This window comes from Pongo abelii, chromosome 3 (genome assembly GCF_028885655.2).
Source record: "Pongo abelii isolate AG06213 chromosome 3, NHGRI_mPonAbe1-v2.0_pri, whole genome shotgun sequence".
In the NCBI taxonomy this organism is placed as follows: Eukaryota; Metazoa; Chordata; class Mammalia; order Primates; family Hominidae; genus Pongo; species Pongo abelii.
The window spans coordinates 44,152,341-44,176,111 of NC_071988.2; the positions used below are offsets into that span (position 1 = coordinate 44,152,341).

The 23,771-nt window shown below is 37.9% G+C and overlaps 1 protein-coding gene and 1 long non-coding RNA gene across 6 annotated transcripts in view; one reads left to right on the plus strand and one right to left on the minus strand.

The window, feature by feature from the left end:
• The window catches only part of GNPDA2 (glucosamine-6-phosphate deaminase 2), a 34,882-nt gene extending 34,204 nt beyond the window's left edge, over window positions 1-678 (minus strand). For 2 of the 3 annotated variants that reach the window (XM_054553866.2, XM_024245923.3), the window contains exon 1: window positions 551-678. The gene's annotated coding sequence lies outside the window, so the exon portion shown is untranslated. The remainder of the gene's footprint in view (window positions 1-550) is intronic. The other variant, XM_024245924.3, reaches the window with a different exon arrangement.
• The window catches only part of LOC112133050 (uncharacterized), a 59,324-nt gene continuing 36,225 nt past the window's right edge, over window positions 673-23,771 (plus strand). Inside the window, exons 1-2 of one of the 3 annotated variants that reach the window (XR_010139670.1) lie at window positions 673-737; window positions 6,180-6,304. This is a non-coding gene — a long non-coding RNA (uncharacterized LOC112133050). Of the gene's footprint in view, window positions 753-2,311; window positions 3,465-6,179; window positions 6,305-23,771 lie in introns of those variants that run through there. The other 2 variants (XR_008524474.2, XR_008524472.2) reach the window with 2 other exon arrangements.

The window sequence follows — 23,771 nt, forward strand, 5'->3', positions numbered from 1 at the left end:
TAATGGCGGGGCCAGGACCAGAATCTACACTTGCAGAACCTGTGCTCCGAGCTTTTCCCTACTCAACCTAACCTGACCTGAAAGCGTAAGGGTGGCCTGGCCGCGCGCGTGGGACCGACCCGAGGAGGGACGAGAGACAGCAGAGAAGGCTGTGGTTCCTGCCTGGGAGGCGGGGGCTGCAGATTCCCCTCAGCTGGGCGTTTGCCTGGCCCTCACTCAGCAAAGGACAGCGAATGCAAATGAGGATGACTGTTAGGAATTTTTAACGAGTGTAGAGAGGTGTCAGGAGGAAGCCGCGAGAGAGGAGAGGACAGGGACGCCTTCTCCCGTAGGCACAAATCCGGAGAGGACAACCAGGTTCGCGAGGGGCAGGACGGGAGACCCCACGCGCCCCCAGCCTCGAGGTTCCTGAGACCCCATTCCGCCCCGGCCCGGCGTCCCCGTCTCAGCACAAAGACAGCACAGGGCGAAGTCGCCGTCGGGTCCCCCGGCCCGAGTCCCCTTCTTGGCGCCCCACCCCCCCCACCGCCGCACCCCCCGCTAAACTTACCGGCAGACCCAATGGTTCTTCCGACGCTGGAACAGCGGGAACAAGCAACACCCAACCACCCGCGAGCGACCCCAGCTGACCAGTGGAGCGCGAATCCCACGGACCCGGATGCAGATAAAGGCGCAGGAAGGAACCGCGGCGCGGCTGGCGGGAGCTGCGCATGCGCACCGCCTTTAGGACTCCTGAGGTGAGACGCGAGGAGGTCGGTCCGAGTGCGGTGCGGCGGGGCGCTCTTCCTGCTTGGAAGATCGCAGTTTCTGGGGCATCACTTTACGCTACTTTCCTCTCCCCCCCATCTTTCAGAGAGGGATTTGCAGTAGATTCTTTAGGCTTATGAGATATCGTATGTAGGACCGTAGTGCTCACACATATTTTGTTGCTTATGTTGCTGTTTGACAACATGAATATGTTTGCCATTTATGAATACATTTCTCTCTCTCCTCCAAGCTATTGAATGCATATTTGCAAACGCAATGACAGATAAGCGTCTTGTGTCAAAAAATTCATCAAAGTCAAGTTTGCAAAAGGGCAAACAGTACCATGGGAAATCGGGAGCGTCTCAGTAAGAGAAAACAGACTATATAGTAGGGTACTGGCTTTTGCTGAATGAGTCTAAGAGAGGGATAGGGGAAGCTGGAATCAGCTTTGAGCTGGGTATCACAGATGTCTATACAGGAGTGGGAAGGAATTGGGCTGTGGAAATTATTGTAAAGAAAGCAGCAATCATTCAAAAGGAGAAAAGTGTGTTGTGTCTTCACCATGTTCCATCAGGAACACTGTTCCATTAATAACACTGTTTAGGGTTCTGTTAGGAACAATACAATCTTGACTCCTAGCCAACTTAAGGTTCTGTTTTCGTGGAAACTACAAGTTAAAAAAATGTAAAACGCTGTGTCCTCAAACTCGTTATATGAAGTTTTTCACCTGGGTTGTAAATCCAGCCTGCTTCTTTGGATGAAATGACTCCTCTTGCATCCTTTAGTGAAGAGTAGGATGTTACCTTCTCGTTGATTTAGCTTCAAACAGCAACATTGCTTACATACTGATAATAGACAGATTTGTTAGTACTATAGCCTTGAGTAAGTTTGCAAAAGTGATTTTTGGCCTGGTTCGGTGACTCACACCTGTAATCCCAGCACTTTCGGAGGCCATGGCGCGTGGATGGCTTGAGCCCAGGAGTTGGAGACCAGCCTGGGCAACATAGCGAGACCCTGTCTCTCCAAAAAAGATTGAGGTAAAATGATGAAGTAGTTTGTAGGCTATGCATAGAATTTAGGCTTTGTATTGTAGGCAATAGGGAGTCACTTAAGCTTTATGAATTGAATATAAGAGACTAGAACACACGTGTTTTAGAAAGAATGCTGTAGAAAGGTGGAGATTAAATTACAGTCTTGAATTACAGATATGTACCACATAAGGAAGTTTAAGTAAAGAATGGACTGGATATTTGGCAATGGTCCCATAAGATTATAACAGAACTGAAAAATTCCTATCACCTAGCGACATTGTAGTAAACGTAAAGTTGTAGAGCAACACCACTCGTGTTTGTGGCTACATAGGTGTAAACCTACTGTGATTCCAGTCTTATAAAAGTCTAGCACATACAATTATGTACAGGATATAATACTTGATAATAAATGACTATGTTACTAGTATATGTATTTGCTATATTATACTCTTTATCATTATTTTAGAGTGTATTCATTCTATTTCTATTTTTATTTTTATTTATTTATTTGTTTATTTTTTTGAGACAGAGTCTCACACTGTCACCCAGGCTGGAGTGCAATGGCACAATCTCGGCTCACTGCAACCTCTGCCTCCTGAGTTCAAGCAATTCTCCTGCCTCAGCCTCCTGAGTCGCTGGGATTACAGGCAGCTGCCACCACGCCCGTCTAATTTTTTTTATTTTTAGTAGAGACGGGGGTTTCACTTGATAGCCACGCTGGTCTCGAACTCCTGGCCTCGTGATCTGCCTGCCTCGGCCTCCCAAAGTGCTGGGATTATAGGCATGAGCCACCGTGCTTGGCCCTATTTATATTTTTAAAAGTTAACTGTAAAACAGCCTCAGGGAGGTCTTTCAGGAGGTATTCCAGAAGAAGGCATTGTTGTTATAGATGAGAGCTCCATGTACATTATTGCCCTGATGAACTTCCAGTGGGATAAGATGTGAAAGTGAAAGACAGGGAGATTGATAATCCTGACCTTGTGTAGGCCTAGGCTAATGTGTGTGTTTGTGTGTTCATTTTAACAAAAAAATTTGAACAGGAAAAAAAATTAAAAATAGATTTTAAAATAAAAAAACTTACAGAATAAGGATATAAAGAAACGAAATATTTTTGGACAGCTCTCCAATGTGTGTTTTAACCTTAATGTTATTACTAGAGTCAAAAAGTTTGTTTTTCTGAGATGGAGTCTCACTCTGCTGTCCAGGCTGGAGTGCAGTGTCACAATCTTTGCTCACTGCAAACTTTACCTCCCAGATTCAAGCAATTCTCCTGCCTCGGCCTCCCGAGTAGCTGGGACTACAGGCGCATGCCACCACACCTGGCTAATTTTTTGTATTTTTAGTAGAGACGGGGTTTCACCGTGTTAGCCAGGATGGTCTCGATCTCTTGACCCCGTGGTCCCCCCTCCTCAGCCTCCTATAGTGCTGGGATTACAGGCGTGAGCCACCACTCCTGGCCAAAAAGTTTTTTAAAAATTTAAATATAAAGTAAGAAAGCTACAGGAAACTAAGGTAAATTTACTATTGAAGACAAAAACATTGTTTTATAAATTTAGTGTAGCCTAACTCTACATTGTTTATAAAATCTACAGTAGTATACAGTAATGTCCTAGGTCTTCACATTCACTCACCACTCATTCACTGACTTACCGAGAGCACCCTCCAGTCCTGCAAGCTCCTTTCATGGTAAATGTCCTATACAAGTGTACTGTTAATATTTTTTAATTTTTATACTTTTTTTTACTATACCTTTTCTTTGTTTAGATATGCAAATATACACCTTGCATATCTTTGTTTAGATATCATTTTCTTTGTTTAGATATGCAAACATATTGCTTACCATATTCAGTAATATGCTGTACAGGTTTGTAGTCTAGGAGCAATAGGCTATACCATATATGTGTAGTTTGTGTATATATACTAGGTTTGTGTTCATGTACTATATAATATTCACACTATAATGAAGTCACCTGAAGATGCATTTCTCAGAATGTATCCCCATCATTAAGTGATGCATGACTGTATGTTAGGAAGACTCTAACACAGAACGACTCTGAGTGTACCTTGTATTTTTCCTACCCAGCCTTGGTATCAGGCATTTCACTAATAGCTGATGGTTGTTTTATTAATTAACAATGGATGTTGAATTTTGTCAAACACTTTCTATGTATCTATTGAAATGGTTGTATGGTTTTCCACTCTAATATGTTGGTGAACTAAATGTTGAGTGCACTTTTATTGCTGGGGAAAATTCGATTTGGTCATTGTTTTTCTTGGTCAGGGTCTTTCTTATACATTTATTGTTGGGTTCAATTTTCTAAAATTTTGTTTAAAAATTTTACACCTATGTGTATGAGGGATGTCAGTCCATAGTTTTTTTGTTTATTAGTTTTTTTTGTGTGTGTGTGAAGTCTTTGTCTAGTTTTAGTATCATAGTAATAACAAACTTATAAATTAAGTGGGAAAATTTCCCTCTTCAATGTTTTGGAATAATTTGTGTTGAATTGTAGTAACATAATTTATTCTTTAAATACTTGATAGAATTCACTAGAGAAGCTGTATGTACATAGAGTTTTCTTTTTTGAAAAAATTTAACTATAAATCCAATCTCCTGAATAAATACAGGATTATTCAGGTTATCTATCACATAATTTTCATCGAGATGTAATTCACATACTATAAACTCAGGCTTTTAAAGTATACAATTCAGTGACTTTCAGTATATTCACAATGATGTGTAACCATCACCACTATCTAATTCTATTTCTGTCCCCTACCCCACATCAAAAGAGACCTCATCATCTGTTAGCAGTCACTTCCAATTCTCCCTCCCCTACCTCATTTCCTGGAAACCACTGGAATACTTCCTTTCTCTATGGATTTGCCTATTCTAGATATTTCATATAAATGGAATCAATATGTGGCCTTTTGTGTCTTGTTTCTTTCACTTTGCACTATATTTTCAAGCTCCATCCATGTTGTACTTCATTACATTTTATTGCAGAGTAATATTCCATTGTGTTGATATACCACATTTTGTTTATCTACTTGCTAGTTAATAGACATTTGGATTGTTTCCTGCTGCTATGAGCATTTAAACAAAAGTTTTTGTGTGAACATTTATTTTCAATTCTGTTAGATATATACCTGGAAGTGGAATTCCTCGGCCATATGGTAACTGCATGATTAACTTTTTGAAGAGCTGCCAAACTGTTTTCACAGCAACTGTACCATTTCATATTCCACCAAAAATGCATGGGGGTTAAAAATTTCTCACGCCCTTGCCAACACTTGTTATTTTCCATCTTTTTTATTATAGTGATTCTAGTGCGTATGAAATGATTTGAATATGGGTTTCTCTAAAGACTTACGGTGTTGAGCATCTTTTCATGTGATAATTGCACTTTTGATATCTTATTTGAAGAACTGTCTATTCAAATCATTTCTTGATTTTTAAATTGGGCTATTTGGTTTTTTATTGTTGAATTATAAGAGGTTTTCATATATTCTCAATAGTAGAGCCTTATCAGATATATGATTTGGAAATATTTCCCCATTTTATGATTTATCTTCTCAGTTTCTTGATACTGTCCTTGGAAGGAAAAACATTTTTTTAATTTGATGAAGTCCAGTTTATCTACTTTTTCTTCAGATGTCATAATTTTGATGTGCTAGCTATGTAACTAGAAAAATATGTTGTATTTTTGTGTCTTTTGTGTTTTGTGTCTTTTTTCCTTTTATTTTTCCAGTTATTCATTTTTATCATATTTTACAAAAGCACTGGTTTGTGACAAATTGAAAATTAAAAAAAAATGTATCCTTCGCCACAGATAGCTTGATAAGCATTGTTTTTGAGAACTATCCTGTTTACACTGGGTAACATTTAGGGTATGTTTGTGGCCCTACACAGTGGCCAAAACAGGGTGCCAAGGGAATGGGGGTGGAAAGGATCAGTCAGGGCACAGGTCATGAGCAGCTGTTGTGGGAGCTGTTCCCTTAACCAGGGAGGAAGCGGAAGGGGTGACTTCAAATCTTAAAATTCTCAAGGTCAAGAAGAGTCACACCTATGATCTGTTATAAAAGTTTTATAGTTTTATCTTTTACATTTAAGTCTTTGAGTTAATTTTTATATATCGTATGTGGTAGAGGTCCAACTTCATTCATTTACAGGTAGACATTCAATTGTTAAAGCATCATAGATAATAAAGACTGTTCTTTCCCTGCTTGAATGGTCTTGGCAAACTTAATGAAAATCAGTTGACCACAGAAACATGGGCTCTCCGTTCTATTCCATTGAGCTACATGTCTATCTTTATGCCAGAACCACACTATTTTAATTAAGATCAATTTGTAATGAAGCTCAAAATCAGAAAATGTGAGTCATCCATGTCTTTCTTTTAGGCCGTTTTGGCTATCCTGGATACCTTGCATTTCCATGTGAATTTTAGGATCAGCTTGACCATTTCTGGAAAAAAAAAAGGCCATTGGAATTTTATAGTAATTATGCTGAATATATTGATCAATTGGTGAGTATTACCGTCTGAACTATATTAAGTCAATCAGTCCATGAACACAGGATGTCTTTCCACTTATTTAGCTCTTAATTTCTTTCAGCAATGTTTTGCAGTTTTCAGCATATAAGTCTTGAACCTTTTTGGTTAAATTTATTCCTAAGTATCTTTTTGATGCTATTGTAAAGGGAATTGTTTTCTTCATTTCATATTTGCATTGTTCTTTGCTAATGTACAAGAACACAACAGATTTTGCAAAACCACAATGAGGTACCATCTCACACCAGTCAGAATGGCTATTATTAAAAGTTTAAAAAATAACAGATGCTGGTAAGGCTCTGGAGAAAAGAGAACATTGATACACTGTTGGTGGAAATTTAAATTAGTTCAGCCAGTATGGAAAGCAGTTTGAAGATTTCTCAAAGAACTTAAAACAGAACTACTGTTCAACCCAGCATTCCCATTACTTGCATATATACTGAAAGGAAATTAAATTTTTCTACCAAAAAAGACACATGCAGTTGTATTTTCACCACAGCACTATTCACAATGGCAAAGACATGGAATCAACCTAGGTGCTCATCAATGGTGTATTGGATAAATAAAATGTAGTACATACACACCATGGAATACTAGGCATCCATAATAAAGAATGAAATCACATTCTTTGTGGCAACGTAGATGCAGCTGGAGGCCATTATCCTAAGCAAATTAATGCAGGAACAGAAAACCAAATACCATATGTTCTCATTTATCAGTGGGAGCTAAACATCTGAGTGCACATGGACAGAAAGATGGGAAAAATAGACACTAGGTTCTATTAGTCAGGAGAGGGAGGGGTGAAAAACTACCTATTGGGTTCTATGCTTACTGGGTGATGGGGTCACTCATACCCCAAACTTCAGTGTCACTCAATATACCCAAATAACAAACCTGCACATGTACCCCTTAATCTAATAAAAAAGTTGAAATTATTTTAAAAACAACAAAATGCCAAACGAAAAGCAAAGCAAAACAAAATGAAAATACTCATATGTCAAAGATCATGGTGCCCAAAACAATCCATAAAGCCAGTACTTCTAGACTTGCAAATAATTCCTTGCTCAATTAAACTGTGTTTAAAAAATAAAAATAAAGCCAGGACTGGGTTAATAAGCAAAACAAACAAAGACAAAAAACAACTGAGTTTTAAATTCAGTCTTGTATTCTGCAACTTTGCTGAACTAGCTTATTAGCTATAAGAGTTGTGTGTGTGTGTGTGTGTGTGTGTAAGGATTTTCTATATGTAAGATTATATATAGTTACAGTTTTACTTCGTTTCCAATTTGAGTGACATTTATTCCTTTTTCATGCTATTTGCTCTGGCTAGAACCTCCACAACAATATTTAATACAAGACATCCTTATCTTCTTCCTAATTTTGGAGAAGAGCTTTCAGTCTTTCACCATTAAGCATGAGGTTTGTGTGTTTTTCATGGATGCCATTTATCAGATTAAGGGAGTTCCCTTCTATTTTTAGTTTGCTGAGTGCTTTTTAAAATAAAAGCGTATTAGATTCTGTTACTTTTCTGTGTTTGTTGAGATAACCATTGGGTTTTTTGCTTTAGTCTATTAAATGGTGTTTACACTGATTTTCCTATATTGAACTAACTTTACATACGTGGGCTAAATCTCATTTGGTAATGTACAATTCTTTTTAGATGTTGCTGGATTTGGTTAGTTAGTGTTTTGTTGAGGATTTTAACATCTATCTTTATAATGCCACTAATCTGTAGTTTTCTTTTCTTTTGATGTCTTTGTCTGGCTTTGGTATCAGAGTAATATGGGCCTCATAGAATGAGTTAGAAAGTTTACTCTTCTCTTCTTGTTGAGAAAAACTGGTGTTAATTCCTAGAATTTACCAGTGAAATGGTCTGTTCCAGGGCTTTTTATCTGTTAGAAGTTGTTCGATGGCTAATTCAGTCTCTTTACTTACTATTTATCTATTTGGATTTTCTTTCTTGAGTCAGTTTTGGTAGTTTGTGCATTTCTAGGAATTTGTTTCATCTAGATTACCTAGTTTGTTGGCGTATAATCATTCAGTGTACTTCTTTCTAATCCTTTTAGTTTTTGTGAGGTTGGTAGAAATATCCTCTCTTTCATTCTTGATTTTAGTTATTGGCATCATTTTCTTTTTTTTTTTCCTAAAAGTTCATCAGTTTTGTTGATCTTTTCAAAAAACCAACTTTGGTTTTGTTGATTCTTCTACATTATTTTTCTATTTCCTATTTCTTTTATTTCCACTCTCCTCTTTGTTATTCCCTTCCTTCTGCTTGCTTTGGCTTTAGGTTTCTCTTCTTTCACTAGTTTCCAGAGTTTTTGTTGCTGTTTGTAGTAATTGTTTGTTTGTTTAGTGACTTTTCTGCACAAAAGTCACAAGTAAATTCTTTCATGTGTGTGACCACTGAAATCTCTGTTCTGTTAGCCTAATGATCAGATAATGATTACGCAGAGATTCCCTTAAATGTCTGAATAATTCCAGTCCTTGCTGAGTGATTGTGTGTGTGTGTGTGTGTGTGTGTCTGTGTGTTGGGACACACCTGCAACACAGGCAGTTTACAACTCTGCTTTAGCCTTTACTTCCTCCTTGCACAGAGCCTATAGGTTAGCCATGGGTGAGAGCTTCGGGTCTCTCGGGTCTTTCTTGAGTGTGTACATCAACCTATGCATGTGTTTGACATTCTAGATTCCAAAGAACATGTTGGAGTTTTCAAGTCTCCAATGATATCTTATTCCCCAGCATTTCCATGTTTTTTGGTTGATCTATCGTTTACCCCAAGTATTAATCATCAACTCAGCCAGCAGCAACTAAGCAGTTTGCCTGTTAAGAATTTTTGACAAATGCCTCCTTCCTGTTGGTAGTGACTTTATCACTAGATGAGTTCTGAGTTAGGCAAAATAAAGACAAGTCTTTCAGTGGATTATTCCAGAGTTCTTCTGTCTTAAACAAACAGGCTAAGTATGGCTGTTCTTTCGAAATGAGGCTTTGAAAGTGCTGCAGCCTTGTTTCTGCCACTGATCTGGGGAGTGAGGATGTGCCTAGGGTATGCTAAAACACCACAAAACTCACTATTCTTACTAATGTTTAGCCACTTTCATTGAATAAGTCATCCCCATGTTTCTGCAAGTCTTTTGTTAATATCTAGAGTTTTGAAACAATTGATTTTGATAGAGTTTGCTAGGTTTTCCTTTGGAAAATTTTCTCTTTAACTTATTGAAAATATGGAATAGAGTTATGATAAATGTTTTTATATTCTTATCTATTAATTCTATCATTTGTGTTATTTCTGATTGTCTTTAAATTGATCAACTTTTATTCCTCTTATTGTACATACTTTTCTGCTTTTTTGCCTGCCTGGTAATTTTCCATTTGATGGTCACATTGTGAATTTTACCTTTTTGAGTGCTGGATATTATTGTTTTCCTAAAAATATCCTTGAGATTTGTTTTGGGACATGGCTAAGTTACTTAGAACTGTTAGGAAATAGTTTGGTCCATTTCAGTTTTGTTTTTATGCATCTTTAGGTAGGATTAGAGCAGGGCTTTTTTCTAAGGTCAACTTTCCCTATTACAGAAGTACGAACTTTCTTAGTATTCTAAACTTTACTTCATGAATTATGGTGTTTTCTCTTCTAGTTGTGGGTACAGACAATATGTCTTTCCCTACATGTGCCTCAGACACTGTTCTCTAACCTTTCAGGTATCTGTCTCCCTAGGCTCACATAATTTCCTCACATACTTGTGCTGATCAATACTCAGCTGAATCCTCCAGGGGAACACTCTTCCAGAGTTCTGTTTCTGTTCAGAGATCTCCAGAGTTCTCTTTCTGTGTAGCTCTCTCCTCTTGGTTCTTTGCCTCGCAAACTTAGCCACCTTGGCTTTCCCGGACTCCCAGTTCTGTCCTCTCAACAGAGAGACAGTGGGTCTCTGAGTTCCCTCACCCTATATTACAACATGGAAACTTTCTGTAGATATTAATCTAAGACAATTGTAGGGCTCGTTTTTTTGTTCCTCATCACTTAGGAATCTCTGTCCTTCACTGCCGAATGTCCAGTGTTTTCAAAGATGTTGTTTCATACGTTTTGTCCCATTCCTTAGTTAAGTCAAGAGGGTAAATTAAATCCCTATGCGTGATCTCAGCTGGATTTAAAGAATGGTTGGCCCCTTCCAATACAATTCAATAAAATCTCATTACCCAAATTCTGTCTAATGCTGAAAAATGAGTTACTGTGGTTGGTGAAAAAGCAATACATTTTCTTCTGCCAGTTGTTACAACTTGTTTGCTCTCTATAAAGGGTGAGTATTAAATTTTCAGAGAGATCTTTATTAAAAAGTCATTATCAACAATTATTTATAACTGTGTTAAGCATAAAACCTGATTGAAAAATACTGTGTTCATGGAATCAAGTTCAAATTTCTCAGGAAATAAAAATAAAAAGATGTTATTTGGAAGTTTCATATAAATTGAAGGTTAATGTCTTTCTTAATACTTTGTATTTCATTTTTCTTGTCTGCATTATGTAAAAGGAAATTGAAAACATTTGTAAGCCCCTAGATGAGAAGTCAGTCAAAATCTTGGAGGATCTTGGTGCTAGAAGTAGAAACTGAAGAAACGTAGATTGGCATGAGTGAGCGTGTGTATATTAGTAAAGGGTACCCAGAAAGTTTGTATGTGCATGTGTTTGTGTATAAATTCTTTTGCTCAGATTATGTAATAAAAGCAAAAATAAGATCAGATTTGATTCAGAAAGAAGATAATTTTATAGAAATAATTACTTGCCATCTTGTGGCATACTGACTGCAAAAATAACCTTAATTCTCTACCTCCTTATTCTACTTCCTTTCTAATCTGATTGAGCTTTGCGTTCACTTATTGCACATCACGGTAGCTATTGCTAACTGATACATATCTGCTGTAATGTATCGGAGAAAGGATGTGGCCTTGTTTTGTTCCCTGCATCCTCAGGAATGATGACAAGGCTCTCAGAGATGTTGGATATATCTTCCAAGATGGGTTTCATGCTCCTGAGCAAAGGTGTTGCCACACATTTTGCCTCACGCAGGAGCAAATGTGTGTCAGATCAGGTTTCTTGGCTCATGAATTGGGCCTCCATTGACAAGGCAAGCAATACAGGGTGTCTAAGGTTTAATAAGCTTTCATTCATAATTTTAGCCAGATAGTTGAAAATATAATCAGATAGAATAAAAGCCTTCCTACAGGAAAGTGGAATATGCTCACATCACCCATTTCTTACAGAAAATGTACAGTCTAAGAAGGTGAAAGGGGCATTTAGATTGTTAATGTGATTTGGGTTTTTAGTCAGCCATCTGGTTATAAAAAGAGATGGGGAAACTGACTTGAAGATACATTTGCATAGCAGGCTAATTATTTTCAATTAGATTTTAGGTTTATTTCAGTCATTTTAGGCTTGATGAAGTTGGGGGAAATGCTAAAGTCACCACTTGCAAGACTAACCTTAACCAGATTGTCCCCCTCCACACAAACACTGAAGTAGAATAAAGGCTTATCACAGAAAGAGTAAGAGGACAATTGATTAAATGAGCAAGGTGCAGTGTTCACAAGTAGGAATGAAGGAACAAGCTCCCGTTGCAGAGATAAGATGATTTAACTGCTAAGGGTGAAGCAATACTCTTTGTGTAATCAAAAGCTAGCATGAATGATTATTGATTTAAGTATTTTATTAAAATCTAATTTTACCAAACCTGTCCACAGTGGTTTACATCTTATCATATTTGCGTTTATTATAAGAAGGTTCATTCTGAGCAACATAAAACATCATTTATATACTACCATTTCAACTTAGTCACTATTCTTTTAAATTAAAACAAGAATTTTTGATTTTGAAAGACAAAAAAGCCAGACAGTAAAGTCTGAAAAATTTATATCAGAACTGAGATGTTCATAAGATTTCTTTAGACAAGAATCATAAAAATGCAGATGGTAAGAATGTATAATGAGATTTAGGGAATTTCAATTTTAATAACAGAGTAAAGCACTGTCTCTTGACTGTAATTTAATAAAGGAAGTTTTCCTGGGATCATAAACTGTGAAATTATAGCCTCAGAGGCTTTCCAATGACAACTAACACTAAGATTAAATAAGGGCTTTAGAATTAAATATCACAAGGTATTGTATTGAAGAATATATCATTGTAAAAAAAATAGCTGTAAAACTTAGTCAGTGTATTGTAAAATTTACCAATGGAAGCTAAAGAGAAAAGTTTAGAGGCATACTGAATAAATAATTTAAGATTATATGCCAAACAAATTATTGACAATACTTCTCTTTTATTGATAAAACTATTTGTACCATACAGTGAAATGCTTCATATTCATAGAGGTTTTGGAATAGAATTTAAACTTCCAGAGTTATTAAAATGAGTCCTAAATAACTTTCATGAATATGAGGACTTTGTAGGTCTTGTCCTCAGCTATATTCTTGGCATTAAGCATAAAGCCTGAACATGGTAGGTGCTTGGTATTCAATGTTACTTCTATTTAAAATGAAAGCTGCTGCTATGCTACACTTTTACACAAGAGGGCATGATTGAAACTGATATAAGACAGGCCATGCTGATAGTACTACTGCATTTTCATATAAACTGTGGGTTTTGATTTTTCTAGTCCATCTTTATGGATAGCAGGTCACTCTGGATGCCCTTCTATAGAATAGCAGCAACAGACAGCAAAAACTATTTAAAAATCCATTAAACTGAAATTTTCTACAATATAAAACATAGTGTCCATTTTCATTTGTTAGATTTAAACAGATTTACCAGATAACTCAAAAAGAAAACACAAAATAGAGTGACCAAAAATTTTAGGAGATTTTCTTGAATAGCAACTTTTCCATATGAACTGGGGCTCTGTCTCAGATTATTACCATGGGAATTGTGCTTATCTTTGGATAGTTTGACCCTTAAATTTCATTTTTTTCCATTTTTGTGAGTAGTGAACCAACTAGTATCAACAAAGTTAACCTTGAAAAACAAAATATGTTCTTTAGAGAATAAAATGGCAATAAAAGGCAAAAGGTAAAATTGGAGAAGTGGCTGCTAATATTTTATATGTTAGGGAGAGGGAGATAGACATAATAGGTGACTGTGCTGGTTCTACAAAGATCCAAGGCACAGACACTTCCTGACAATTGTACATTACAATTGTATAGCTATTATAGTTTGCCTTTGCTCCCTTGTCTTCCAGCTCTCTCCTCATGAGCTCACAATGGTCTTATTCAAAAATAAACAGCATAACAACCCAATACCAACAACAAAAAAACCTCTAAAATTAACTTCCTAGATATTTGTCTTGCTTGGCAACAGTCACCATGACATATTCACTGCTAAAATTGATGGGCACTCTTTATCTTCCTATTTGATCTCTGGGAAGCATTTAGTCTCATTGACCTCTCTTCCATTTAAAAACATTGTTCTCTTCCTGCTTTCCTTCTTACCTTTGTGGACTTTCCTTTTTAATCTCTCAAATGGGCTTTTCTTTCCCAGATTTCTTCTTTGGCTCTCTTCTCACTTTATACATTATCTCTGAACAAACACTTCCATCCTATGACTTCAGTTATATTGTCTGAAATTTTAAATTCTAGACTTCCTCTCAAGCTTGAGCTCTAGGTTCCTATGAAACTGAGCTCTAGGCTTTACAGCTGGAAATTCAGATGTGTTCAAAGAGATCTCAGCACTCTTTACCCCATATCCATTCCTACTTCATTGTTTATTTCAGTGAATGGCAATACCATCTGGCCAATGGCCCAAGCCAGGTGTCTTGGCAGTAATTTGAATTTCACTTTCTTTCTCAGCATCCACATCTAATCAACGACTCTCGGAGACATTATTGCTTATCTCTACACCAGCCAGTTTCAACCCTCTCTTCTTATTGCTGGAAACTGCCACCTATTTTAGAAGCTGAAGGGCCAGATTTTGCTTTCTCAATTTTCCTTGCATTTAAGGAATGGACATTTTACCTAATCCTCATTAATGGGACATTGAGGAAGATGAGCTTAAAGTCTTCTGAGAAAGACCTTTCTCTCTGATTAAGAAACAGAGATGCCTGTGCAGAGGGCTTATCCTTTTACTTCCTGTTATGAACATTGCTGTGTGAAGATAAGATGCTCAAGGCTACTGCTTGAAAAAGAGAGAGAGCTGCATAGAGACGTCAACACAGAGTTCTGACAAGAGTTTAGCAACTGTGTTGTGAAGGTTATTTTATGTATCAACTTGACTAGACTTAAGGATGCCCAGATAGCTGGTAAAATATTATTTCTGGGTTTGATTGTGAGGATATTTCTGTAAGAGTTTTGAATTTGGATTAGTGAGACGGCCCTCACCGATGAGTGGACATCATTGGAGACCACCGAGGGCCTGAATAGAACAAAAAGCCGGAGGAAGGGCAAATTCTCTTCAGGAGCTGAGCCATCCATCTTCTTCCACCTTTGGATATCGGTACTCCTGATTTCAGGCCTTCAGACTTGGATTGGGTTTAGATCACTGGCTTCTCTAGTTCTCAGGACTTCAGATTTGGGCTGGAACTATGCCACAGCATTCCCAGGCCTCTAATTTGCAGAGGGAAGATTTGGGGACTTCTCAGCCTTCATAATCAAATGAACCAATTCCTCATGATAAATCTTTCTCTACTTATCTATATATGTCCTTTTGGTTCCATTTCTTTGGAGGACCCTGACTAATACATGTGCCCATCACTTTTCTTATTACACAAGAAAATGACCCCAAATTATTCTCTTACTTACAGTTGGAATTAGTCTATTGAAATTTAAGGCTAATTGATTTTAACTGCTAAATGTATTTTGAATTTGACTCCTTCTTTTAACCCCCTTTGCTAATATCTTTGTACTGAACTGTATTATTTCTGGCATGGATTACTGCAACAACAGCCTCACCGGTTTATCTGCATCTATCACAATTCTTCTTCTCCAGTTCAACTTTCTCTCTAGTATCTGAGTGATTTTGTGTGTAAACTTCAAATCAGAGAATGTCTTTGCCCTTGTTACAAAATTTTCAATGATTCTCATTAAACCTCAAGACGAAGTTTAACTTCCTTCAAAGCAGAGCATGAAAGACCCTTCCTGAATCTATACTGGCTCTCCATACCCACCTCCTTCAGTTTTGTACTCCCACTATATGCTATTTGTACTGAGCTATTGTGCTTAGTTTTATTGAGATACAATTTTTATTACTTTTAAGGCTGAGATTTGTAAGCTTCTTTCCTGACCCAATTTACCTGCAATGCACTTGTACCTCAATGGGATTATTTATTCTCAGACAGTTTAACATACACAATAATGATATGGAAAGAAAAGTTTGGTTTTAGCCTCAGAAAGATAGAAGTTTATGGTATAATGTGCGGGTCAAAAGATCTCTGGATGAAGGCTTTAGTAGGCTTAGTTTTGGTTTCCCTTAATGGTTACACTCTTCTTCACCTCAAGACCTTTATTATGCTGTTCCTTCTGTCTGGAATGTTTGTTTTTCCATTCTGTCTCTGTCCTTTCCCACCTCATTTCTAGTCCCTCAATATTAAGTTCCATTTTTCCCAGACAGCCAAAAATATTAGTAGGTTTTGTTAAGTGGTCGAGTAGTCCCTAAGCAGCCACTACTATTTAAGCTGCTAGATTGACTCACTTCCCACACTTCTGTAAATTTGGTTGGTAAGGAAATAATGAACCTGAATAGATTTAGTCAGTTTCTTACTCATGGGGCGTTAGGCAATATGGGTTTCAGGATTGCATTGTTTCCCTTGCCTTTTCTTCAGCTCATGGGGGTGATGCATAGTGGGCCCTAGTGGACGCTGCACACACAGTGGGTTTGTGTTGCAGCTGAGAAACACTGAGCTTAGGAAGCCAATCTTTTAAGGAGCTGCATGTTTTAAGTCAACATATCCAATTTTTGTTCCTGAGAGAGACAATGTCTTTATTATCTTGATCAGGAGACAAATCTGTTCTCTGACCTAGAGGGAGAAAGTCTTTCTTGTTTCCAAAAATATTTGCTAAACGAAAATTGAAGAAATGCAATGGAAAATAGCTCTCAACAGTTAGGAGCTAGGAATCAAACAGATCTGGGATTTAAATTTATATGTCGATGGGTTCCAAATTTATTTCTCCTGTGCAGACTCTTGCCTCAAACTCCAATCTGAAATATCCAGTTTCCTTCTTGACAAATATACTTGAATGTCTAATAAGAATATCAATCTTACTATGTCCAAGTCTAAGCTCCTGATATTTCCAATCTAATCCTTTCCTCCCAAAAGCTAATGGCAACTGATCTTTCTGGTTGTTCAGGCTGCAAATGTTGCTGTCATTTTTGACTCCTTTCTTTCTCTTATACCCCACATTAAATTATCTGCAAATCTTGTAGGTTCAACTTTCAAATATATTGAGAATCTTACAATTTGTCACTCTTCTACCGTTATCTTACTTGTACAAGTTGGTACCTTCTGTTTTCTGGATATTGAAGATGTGTTCTAACCAGTCTTTGTTACCTCTCTTGATTGTTTTCAGTGTAATAAGCCAAAGTGATCCATTAAAACATGGCCTCCTAGAAATAAAATCTCATTTTCGTATCATGAACAAGGTTAAAGACCTGACTATGATCTACAAGGTCGTGTATGATATTCCCCTCTCCACCCTTTGTCATTCTGATTTCATCTTCTGGTGCTTTTCTGTTTTCCCACTTAGCCTTAGCCATACCAGTCTTTCATCCGAGAGACTTTCTACTTGTTGTTTATTCTCCCTTAAGTGCTTTCCACTCAGATGTCTGCATGCCAAACTCTCTGGCTACCTTTAGGCAATTACCCAAATGTTGCCTTCTCTCATATATTCACTGCCTGCTTGACAATTACACTTAGGTGTCTAACAACATGTCAGATTTAACATCTTTGACATAAGACTTCACTGATCATCTTTGGGACACTGTCTCACACACCATAGATGCTTAGTAATTATTTGTTAAATGAATAAGTAAGTAAATAGACTTGGATTTAAAACTTATTGTTGCCAGACCTTGGAAAAGTTAGTAAATCTTCTAAGCCTTTCTCATTAATAAAAAGAAAAAAACAATAGCATGATTGGAGGGTTAAATGATATAACATGCATAAAACACTTAGAATGCCTAGTGCCTGGCACATAGTAGGCACTCTGATATCCTAAGTACAGAGATACCTCATCACTTCCCTACCAATTTGTGTTATTCATGGGTCATCATAGAATTCTCTTATATATATTATATATAATATTATATGTTAATTATTAATATATTGCCTAATTATGTGTTAATGTGTTAATGTGTTAACAATTCTGTGCCCTTTTTGGTGTTTGGCTAATAGTAGGAACTGGGAAAATGAGTGATTTGGAGCCAGACATAGTGGGGTGCACCTGTAGTCCCAGCTCCTCAGGAAGCTGAGGCAAGAGGATCCCTTGAGCCCAGGAGTTTGAGGCTGCAGTGAGCTATTATTGTATTACTGCACTCCAGCCTGTGTGATAGAGTGAGACTCCCTATCTCTATTAAAAAAAAAAAAAAAAATTATTTAGCAGGTTACAAGTTGCCTTAAATATATCATCTCGTTTTATCCTCAGAACCAATCTAGGTAAAATCAGCTGTTTTAAATATGAAAAAAACCTGAGATTTAGAGAGATTCACTGTCGAAAGTCAGTATATTGGCAAATCTTGACTGGTGATTTTTTTTTTCTTATTACACTTTAAGTTCTAGGATACATGTGCACAACATGCAGGTTTGTTACATATGCCATGTGCCATGTTGGTGTGCTGCACCCATTAACTCGTCATTTACATTAGGTATATGTCCTAATGCTATCCCTCCCCCCTCTCCCCACCCCACAACAGGCCCTGGTGTGTGGTGTTCCCCACCCTGTGTCTAAGTGTTCTTATTGTTCAATTCCCAACTATGAGTGAGAACATGCAGTGTTTGGTTTTCTGTCCTTGGGATAGTTTGCTGAGAATGATGGTTTCCAGCTTCATCCATGTCCGTACAAAGGACATGAACTCATCCTTTTTTATGGCTGCATAGTATTCCATGGTGTATATGTGCCACATTTTCTTAATCCAGTCTATTGTTGATGGACATTTGGGTTGGTTCCAAGTCTTTGCTATTGTGAATAGTGCCACAATAAACACACATGTGCAAGTGTCTTTATAGCAGTATAATTTATAATCCTTTGGGTATATACCCAGTAATGGGATGGCTGGGTCAAATGGTATTTCTAGTTCTAGATCCTTGAGGAATCGCCACACTGTCTTCCACAATGGTTGAACTAGTTTACAGTCCCACCAACAGTGTAAAAGTGTTCCTATTTCTCCACATCCTCTCCAGCACCTGTTGTTTTCTGACTTTTTGATGATCGCCATTCTAACTGGTGTGAGATGGTATCTCATTGTGGTTTTGATTTGCATTTCTCTGATGGCCAGTGATGATGAGCATTATTTCATGTGTCTGTTGGCTGCATAAATGTCTTCTTTTGAGAAGCATCTTTTCATGTCCTTTACCCACTTTTTGATGAGGTTGTATGTTTTTTTCTTGTAAATTTGTTTAAATTCTTTGTAGATTCTGGATATTAGCCCGTTGTCAGATGGGTAGATTGCAAAAATTTTCTCCCATTCTGTAGGTTGCCTGTTCACTCTGATGGTAGTTTCTTTTGCTGTGCAGAGCTCTTTAGTTTAATTAGATCCCATTTGTCAATTTTGGCTTTTGTTGCCACTGCTTTTGGTGTTTTAGACATGAAGTCCTTGCCCATGCCTATGTCCTGAATGGTATTGCCTAGGTTTTCTTCTAGGGTTTTTATGGTTTTAGGTCTGACATTTAAGTCTTTAATCCATCTTGAATTAATTTTTGTATAAGGTGTATGGAAGGGATCCAGTTTCAGCTTTCTACATATGGCTAGCCAGTTTTCTCAGCACCATTTATTAAATAGGGAATCCTTTCCTCATTTCTTGTTTTGGTCAGGTTTGTGAAAGATCAGATGATTGTAGATGTGTGGCATTATTTCTGAGGGCTGTGGTCTGTTCCATTGGTCTATATCTCTGTTTTGGTACCAGTACCATGCTGTTTTGGTTACTGTAGACTTGTAGTATAGTTTGAAGTCAGGTAGCATGATGCCTCCAGCTTGGTTCTTTTGGCTTAGGATTGTATTGGCAATATGGGCTCTTTTTGGGTTCCATATGAACTTTAAAGTAGTTTTTTCCAATTCTGTGAAGAAAGTCATTGGTAGCTTGATGGAGAAGGCGTTGAATCTATAAATTACCTTGGGCAGTATGGCCCTTTTCACGATATTGATTCTTCCTATCCATGAGCATGGAATGTTCTTCCATTTGTTTGTGTCCTCTTTTATTTCGTTGAGCAGTGGTTTGTAGTTCTCCTTGAAGAGGTCATTCACCTCCCTTGTAAGTTGGATTTCTAGGTATTTTATTCTCTTTGAAGCAATTGTAAAGGGGAGTTCACTCATGATTTGGCTCTCTGTTCGTCTGTTATTGGTGTATAGGAATGCTTGTGATTTTTGCACATTGATTTTGTATCCTGAGACTTTGCTGAAGTTGCTTATCAGTTTAAGGAGATTTTGGGCTGAGATGATAGGGTTTTCTAAAAATACAATCATGTCATCTGCAAACAGGGACAATTTGACTTCCTCTTTTCCTAATTGAATACCCTTTATTTCTTTCTCCTGCCTGATTGCCCTGACCAGAATTTCCAACACTATGTTGAATAGGAGTGGTGAGAGAGGGCATCCCTGTCTTGTGCCAGTTTTCAAAGGGAGTACTTCCAGTTTTTGCCCATTCAGTATGATATTGGCTGTGGGTTTGTCATAAATAGCTCTTATTATTTTCAGATATGTCCCATCAATACCTAATTTATTGAGAGTTTTTAGCATGAAGCGTTGTTGAATTTTGTCAAAGGTCTTTTCTGCATCTATTGAGATAATCATGTGGTTTTTGTCTTTGGTTATGTTTATATGATGGATTACGTTTATTGATTTGAATATGTTGAACCAGGCTTTCATCCCAGGGATGAAGCCCACTTGATCATAGTGTATAAGCTTTTTGATGTGCTGCTGGATTCAGTTTGTCAGTATTTTATTGAGGATTTTTGCATCGATGTTCATCAGGGATATTGGTCTAAAGTTCTCTTTTTTTGTTGTGCCTCTGTCAGGCTTTGGAATCAGGATGATGCTGGCCTCATAAAATGAGTTAGGGAGGATTCCTTCTTTTTCTAGTGATTGAAATAGTTTCAGAAGGAATGGTACCAGTTTGTCTTTGTACCTCTGGTAGAATTCAGCTATGAATCTGTCTGGTCCTGGACTTCTTTTGGTTGGTAGGCTGTTAATTATTGCCTGAATTTCAGAGCCTGTTATTGGTCTATTCAGAGATTCAATTTCTTCCTGGTTTAGTCTTGGGAGGTTGTATGTGTCCAGGAATTTGTCCATTTCTTCTAGATTTTCTAGTTTATTTGTGTAAAGGTGTTTATAGTATTCTCTGATGGTAGTTTGTATCTCTGTGGGATCGGTGGTGATATCCCCTTTATCATTTTTTATTGCGTCTATTTGATTCTTCTCTCTTTTCTTGTTTGTTAGTCTTGCTAGCAGTCTATCAATTTTGTTATCTTTTCAAAAAACCACCTCCTGGATTCATTGATTTTTTGAAGGGTCTTTTGTGTCTCTATCTCCTTCAGTTCTGCTCTGATCTTAGTTATTTCTTGCCTTCTGCTAGCTTTTGAATGTGTTTGCTCTTGCTTCTCTGGTTATTTTAATTGTGATGTTAGGGTGTCAATTTTAGATCTTTCCTGCTTTCTCTTGTGGGCATTTAATGCTGTCAATTTCCCCCTACACACTGCTTTAAATGTGTCCCAGAGATTCTGGTATGTTGTGTCTTTGTTCTCATTGGTTTCAAAGAACATCTTTATTTCTGCCTTCATTTTGTTATGCACTCAGTAGTCATTCAGGAGCAGGTTGTTCAGTTTCAATGTAGTTGAGCGATTTTGAGTGAGTTTCTTTATCCTGAGTTCTAGTTTGATTGCACTGTGATCTGAGAGACAGTTTGTTATAATTTCTGTTCTTTTACATTTGCTGAGGAGTGCTTTACTTCCAACTATGTGGTCAATTTTCGAATAAGTGTGATGTGGTGCTGAGAAGAATGTATATTCTGTTGATTTGGGGTGGAGAGTTCTGTAGATTTCTATTAGGTCCTCTTGGTGCAGAGTTGAGTTCAATTCCTGTATATTGTTGTTAACTTTCTGTTTCATTGATCTGTCTAATATTGACAGTGGGGTGTTAAAGTCTCCCATTATTACTGTGTGGGAGTCTAAGTCTCTTTGTAGGTCTCTAAGGAGTTGCTTTATGAATCTGGGTGCTCCTGTATTGGGTGCATATATATTTGGAATAGTTAGCTCTTCTTGTTGAATTGATCCCTTTACCATTATGTAATGGCCCTCTTTGTCTCTTCTGATCTTTGTTGCTTTAAAATCCGTTTTATCAGAGACTAGGATTGCAACCCCTGCTTTTTTTGTTTTCCACTTGCTTAGTAGATCTTCCTCCATCCCTTTATTTTGAGCCTATGTGTGTCTCTGCACGTGAGATGGGTCTCCTGAATACAGCACACTGATGGGTCTTGACTCTTTATCCAACTTGCCAGTCTGTGTCTTTTAATTGGAGCATTTAGCCCATTTACATTTAAGGTTAATATTGTTATGTGTGAATTTGATCCCGTCATTATGATGTTAGCTGGTTATTTTGCTTATTGGTTGATGCAGTTTCTTCCTAGCATCAATGGTCTTTAGAATTTGGCATGTTTTTGCAGTGGCTGTTACTGGTTCTTCCTTTCCATGTTTAGTGCTTCCTTCAGGAGCTCTTGTAAGGCAGGCCTGGTGGTGACAAAATCTCTCAGCATTTGCTTGTCTGTAAAGGATTTTATTTCTCCTTCACTTATGAAGCTTAGTTTGGCTGGATATGAAATTCTGGGTTGAAAATTCTTTTCTTTAAGAATGTTGAATATTGGCCCCCACTCTCTTCTGGCTTGTAGAGTTTCTGCCGAGAGATCCACTGTTACTGTGATGGGCTTCCCTTTGTGGGTAACCGAACCTTTCTCTCTGGCTGCCCTTAACATTTTTCCTTCATTTCAACTTTGGTGAATCTGTCAATTATGTGACTTGGGGTTGCTCTTCTCCAGGAGTATCTTTGTGGCATTCTCTGTATTTCCTGAATTTGAATGTTGGCCTGCCTTGCTAGATTGGGGAAGTTCTCCTGGATAATATCCTGAAGAGTGTTTTCCAACTTTGTTCCATTTTCCCCGTCACTTTCAGGTACACCAATCAGACATAGATTTGGTGTTTTCACATAGTCCCATATTTCTTGGAGACTTTGCTCATTTCTTTTTACTCTCTTTTCTCTAAACTTCTCTTCTTGCTTGATTTCATTCATTTGATCTTCAATCACTGATACCCTTTCTTCTAGTTGATTGAGTTGGCTACTGAAGCTTTTTCATGCATCATGTAGTTCTTGTGCCATGGTTTTCAGCTCCATCAGGTCATTTACGGTCTTCTCTGTGTTACTTATTCTAGTTAGCCATTCATCCAATCTTTTTACAAGGTTTTTAGCTTCTTTGCAATGGGTTTGAACATCCTCCTTTAGCTCAGAGAAGTCTGTTATTACTGATCTTCTGAAGCCTTCTTCTCTCAACTCATCAAAGTCATTCTCTGTCCAGCTTTGTTCCATTGCTGGTGAGGAGCTTCTTTCCTTTGGAGGAGAAGACGTGCTGTGATTTTTAGAATTTTCAGCTTTTCTGCTCTGGTTTCTCACCATCTTTGTGGTTTTATCTACCTTTGGTCTTTGATGATGGTGACGTACAGATGGGTTTTTGGTGTGGATGATGTCCTTTCTGTTTGTTAGTTTTCCTTCTAACAGTCAGGACCTTCAGCTGCAAGTCTGTTGGAGTTTGCTGGAGGTCCACTCCAGACCCTGTTTGCCTCGGTATCACCAGCGGAGGCTGCAGAACAGCAAATATTGCAGAATGGCAAATGTTGCTGCCTGATCATTCCTCTGGAAGCTTCGTCTCAGAGGGGCACCCAGCTGTATGAGGTGTTAGTCGGCCTCTACTGGGAGGTGCCTCCCAGTTAGGCTACTCGGGGGTCAGGTACCCACTTGAGGAGGCAGTCTGTCTGTTCTCAGATCTCAAACTCCATGCTGGGAGAACCACTACCCTCTTCAAAGCTGTCAGACAGGGATGTTTAGGTCTGTAGAAGTTTCTGCTGCCTTTTGCTCAGTTATGCCCTGCCCCCACAGGTGGAGTCTACAGAGGCAGGTAGGCCTCCTTTAGCTGTGGTGGGCTCCACCCAGTTCGAGCTTCCTGGCTGCTTTGTTTACTGACTCAAGCCTCAGCAATGGCGAGCGCCCCTCCCCC